Source organism: Cavia porcellus, unplaced genomic scaffold, assembly GCF_034190915.1.
Source record: "Cavia porcellus strain 051 isolate PalLab524CR breed Dunkin Hartley unplaced genomic scaffold, mCavPor4.1 scaffold_18, whole genome shotgun sequence".
Taxonomy (NCBI): domain Eukaryota; kingdom Metazoa; phylum Chordata; class Mammalia; order Rodentia; family Caviidae; genus Cavia; species Cavia porcellus.
The window spans coordinates 39,812,837-39,818,039 of NW_026947501.1; the positions used below are offsets into that span (position 1 = coordinate 39,812,837).

General features: G+C 41.6%; 1 long non-coding RNA gene across 1 annotated transcript; it reads left to right on the forward strand.

The window, feature by feature from the left end:
* Nucleotides 1-539: 539 nt before the first annotated feature.
* LOC134471501 (uncharacterized) lies at nucleotides 540-4,344 on the forward strand. Its single transcript, XR_010040951.1, has 3 exons — nucleotides 540-778; nucleotides 3,286-3,438; nucleotides 4,012-4,344. It is a non-coding gene; the product is annotated as an uncharacterized LOC134471501 (long non-coding RNA).
* The last annotated feature ends 859 nt before the right edge of the window (nucleotides 4,345-5,203 follow it).

Below are 5,203 nucleotides of genomic sequence, written 5' to 3' on the forward strand. Positions count from 1 at the left end.
GAGGTTTTTTCTCAAGGCTGCATCACTGTGGGAGGACATGCTATACCTTGATAACAGTAATAAAATCAGGCATCCTTAGCCTCCACTTTGCTGATTTTGAGTGTGAAATCTGTTCCCATTGCACTGCTACTGAAGCTTTTTGAGACCCTAAGGTTCTTTTTGGAAACCTGAAAAGTCATGTCCTGTGGAGTCTGGCCTGGCTTGTGTACCATCCATCTCAAATAGCTTTTCCCATCTCTATGCTGGAGACTCTGACTGGACCGACAGGAGACAGAGGCTGGCTCTCCAGGTGCACAGGACAGAGAGAGTGGGGTCTGAGTAACCTGAATATCTCCTCTGGACCTTAAAGCATTAGAGAGAAAGATGAGGTCATATACAGGCATCATGATTTATTTCATATTTTCTTATTTATTTCATATTTCAAACAAAATTATGTTCACTTACAATAAAGTATTGAGGATTAGAACCCTTCTTGAGAATTAATGTGCATCATCCTTCTCTTTCTTTGTGACATCATCCCCTCACCATAGCGCCCAGCTCCAGTGGAATCTTCCTCACTCACACAGCCCTCAAGCTCTTGCTCTCATCCTATGAAACAAGCCTGCAGCCTCTCATGTGGAAAGAACAACTCAGGAAACAGTTGGACCCCATCCTGCTCACTCCCTCTCCTTCCTCATCTCCCTGCATCCTTCCCAGGAATGCAGAGCATTAGCAGCCACATTAACTGAGCAGGGAGCACCATTTTGACATGCAGATGCCAGGGTTCAGATGAGTCAAGGTGAGTTGAGGTTTTATCTGGGACTTTCTGTGAAGGCCTCCCTGGGGACTCTATGCAAATGCCCTTGTAGGTACAGTGAAGGGCAGGATAGGAAGCCTCTCTCCTGAGCAAAGTTGTTTCAAATCTCTGTATTTGGGGCAAAAGCATAAAACACAAAGTCAACCTGGTGTCCAGTACTATGAGAAAGGATCCGATAGCTAAAAGCTTTTTCTGTATTGGAACTTGGGGCATAGTGCTCTTCCCCAGTAAGGAAACCACACCCACCTGCACTTACTGCTCAGCCTGCAGAGGGCTTCTGGAAAATGTCATTTCCAAGTGAACTACTGAGATATTAGTCTTCACTAGCCCAGTGGTTACACACCATGGGGCACTGCTGTCAACAGAATTTGCCTGGAAGATTAAAAAAATATATATATGTGTCAGCAAGAGAACTAAGTGTCCTGTGGAAGGCATGTGGAGAAGGGGAAAATGATTGTGCCTTAGGTAACCCATATGCAATTTCTGGGTACTAGTTTAGTTGATGAATATCCTGTCCTACTTATTTCAATAGAGAGATGTTAATATATGTATGAACATATATTAACATGTAAATAGGTACACTGTAAATATATATATATATATATATATATGTATGTATAGAAATGTATCTCAATAGATGTTTATATATTACTGGATATCTATTTTTATACACACATGAATGAATATACATCTAAAATGTATATAGATAGCTGTATATAAATGCATATATGTACATACTCACTAAGTTAATGAAAATTATTATTAGGGTAGTAATTCTTTTGAAATATATATATATTTTTTACTTTTGAGGATTTTGAGGCAGGTTTTCACTTTGTAGTTCAGGCTTTCCTTAAGTTGACTGCTTAGCCAATGCTCAGGTCAAGCAGGTCAGCTACTTATCCTGGTTCCATCAGGATGGAACTGCTCATTTGCTGGACAGACACCTGAGAATCTGGGGTCTCTCACCAGTTGAGTGGCCATGGGTCTGGAAAAGATTTCACTGTTATCATCAGCAGCAGCTAAGTTAAAGACATGGCACATTATGACTGTCAGCAGTGTTGTAGTCATTCTCCCTGCGTGATTCATCCTGGAGCACAAACTCATTTTGGTGTCCATCCTGCTGTTTGCTGCCCATGTGACACAGGAATTGGCCTCTCTCCATCTGCCTAGACTATGTCCCATTCCTCCTGATAAAGAAGGTGACAGTGTTCAGCAGAAAATTAAATGGATTGGAGCTCCTTACATCCTTTATTATGGAAGAGACTTACAGGAAAACTCAGTAAAGACATCCACATTACTTTTCTATTTCTACAGTAACATTTTGTATGAAATTATGTCTTGAGTCTGTAAAAGTCATCGTTTTACTGTTTGGGACATCAGAATCCAACACACTGTTCAGTGTGACAGAGCCAGGATGCTGTCAGGATGCACTCAATCTGGAGTTTCTAGGAGTGAATCTGTCCTTCTTCAGCTCCTAGAGGCATCACGAGTCTGTGTCCCTCATCTTCCCATCTCCCAGCTTTTCATCTATTGGCCCCTCTCCAGGTCACACCTGTTGGAGATCACTGTGAAGTGGCTCTGAGCAGGAATTAACGTTAACTAATTTACTTTCTATGTTTATCTGTGAGTCTGTTCTAGACGTCTGCCCCTTGCCTGGCAATGGGAGCTCGTTCATAGTAAGTGAACCTCTATGAATCACTGGTCCTGGCTGAGTCCTGTAGTCATCTATGAAGCCAGATATACCTCAAATGGTAAGATTAGGCTGCATCTATGGACACTTGGCTCAAACATCAATTAAGTAAATAGCAACTGCAGCTGCAGGGATTACTCCTACTGTCTCATTTTTACCATGTCTTTATGATAAGACAGTTCTACTGAATTGACTTGATTCATTACTTGGAGATGTCCTTGAAGTGACTCTCAGGTTCCTGCTCATTGCCTGTATTTTCCTGGGTTTCCCTGCCCTTTGTTGTTGGACCTAATAAATAAAAGTGGGCAGTCCAGAGAAGTCTTTGTCTTAGCCCTGGATGTCTGGAGCTAAGCTAAAGCATTTGGCCCTCCTGGAGCACTAAAATCATAGCACTTGTCTCATTTTATCTAAACCTCCATTGTATACTCATTTAGGAGATCAGGGATCTAGGTCAGGACTCAATAAGTATGTGTGCCGCCTTCCTGTGTGATTTCCAGACAGCAGTACTGAGAAACCTCAGTCCACAGGATAAAGGGTGTGATTTCTCATTGCAGTGATTTTACCTTGCATTCTTTCAACCTCAGTTAATTAAAAGAATTCTTTTTTTGAGGAAGGAAAGCTTTGTTTCCCTATGGAAATAATGTGCTAACATTTTTTTCCATTCATGCTTCCATTTTCAATTGAAATCAGCATCAACTCTTGACAGACAGTGAAGAAGGTAGGGAATTTTAAAGCTGTTATTGTATGAAGCGGCCTTTTTTTTTTTTTTTTTTTTTTTTTTTTTTTTTTTTTTGCTTAGTGTGTACCAGGAGAGCAGATGTAGTGAGTGATATCAGGTGGAGCACGTGATGATGTGGACAGTGCCATGTAAAGATATAATGGGATGCACCAAGATGAGATCCTCACCTACAGCTGAGATATCTACAGAATTACGACAACAGAAATAACTGAGGTACATTCTACAAAATGAAAATAAAATTCTTTTTCCCTAGAACAACACAGCAATTTACATAATCTGTGGTGTCCACATTCAAGGAAAGCTGCATATGAGCATCTGAGACATCTAAAGCATTTATGTAGGGTGCAGGCAGTAATGAGTCTCCAGTGCATTTGAGGTGGGTGAACAGAGTGTACGGGGAAAGCCAATGGGTGCTGCTCCTGCCTTACAGCTGGAATATGTTTTTGAACACACAGTTACAAATGTGTCAAAATCAATAGAAATAAATATTGAAAATGTGGCTTTTCATAAATGCAAAATTTATTCCTATCCACCTGTCCTAAAAAGGAAAAAGTTCTGTGATTGTGGCTATGCTGTAACATTGAGCATTATGGAAGCCCATACAAAGAAAATAGTATGTTGAATTACACAATTCTCACCTGGGGGAAAATTCCTGTTATTCTTTCTGGCTAACTTTTCTCACTCTGGAAATTTCAAGGGAGCTGTTAAGTACTGAGTTGGGTAATATTTTCATTTTTAGTTTCATTGAAAATTCAAAGAGGATTTGTGTGATCCTTTCTTGTGCAGGTGGCAACACTGAATACACAGCATTAAATGGAGATGGTGGAATATGGCCCAGCGCTGAGGAGCACAATCCACCCAGTGGCCACAGCAGGTGGCCTCTTAACAGCTGGCCTTGAGCATGTCACCCTAGTTCCTGCCTCACTTTAGTTGTGCATCTCTGAAGGTCCTGATGCTGTCTGAGAGCCATGCAGAGTAATACGAGGGCTGAAGTCTTCCATTGCAACCAGAAAATTTCACCATCCTTTTAAGGCTGGATGGAGTCATTCTCTGGCCAGAGGTTTTTGTCCCTGTGGAGGAGGCATGGAGATCATTTCCGACCCAGGATGAGATCCTCAGGTCTTCATCTTAGGCATTCTGTGTAAGTCAGTGTATTTTTCCCAGTGCTGTGATTTTCATTTGAATGTAGGAATGATCTATCTCTCACTTTAAATGTGAAATAAAAATAAAAACATTTTATTCGAAAACAAAGAGAAATGCACAGCAATCAACTCTCTGCTTAAATTATTCAGTGATTTCTCTTTGTCCTGACTTATTGTCGTGGTCCCTAGGCCCCATGGTTGGTAGCCATCCTTGGCTGCTGTGTTTGGAATCTGGTGAAGTCTGAACACTGCTCATGTCCCAATACATGACCACAGATTCAGAGGCAACTGGTCTAGTGATGGATGATGATGGGAGTTTTCTTCTGCCTGTTTTATTGTGAATGATTAAGACTGACCCAGCACCTCCACATCCCAGTGAAGCACTCTGCCACTGAACTGTACCTGCAGTCCTAGATTTGGGATTTTTCTCATCTCTGCAAGCTGATCCAATGTGATCGGCCCTGCCTGCTCTCTGCTGTCTAACCTTGTGTCCTACTGGGCCTCATTTTCTACCCAGTGCATGTTTTCTGGGTCTGCTTTTCGACCCTGAGATTACTGAATTCTTCTCCTGCTCATGGACTCATGACTCATGACTTCATTGCCAGGTGCCATTGCCCTTGCTAATCAAGCTTCAGTTCAGTCCCCACTGTGGCTGTGACCCTGGCGAGAGCCTGGGTGGTTTTTTTTTTTGGTTTTTTTTTTTTTTTTTTTTTTTTTTTTTTCTCTCGAGAAGGCAGAACTTGCATGGTAGGATTTTAAACCCGAGCCTTTCATCACTGGTTGTGACTGGAAGCCCTGAGTTTTTACACATGGATTACATTGTTCTCAGGGCTGGG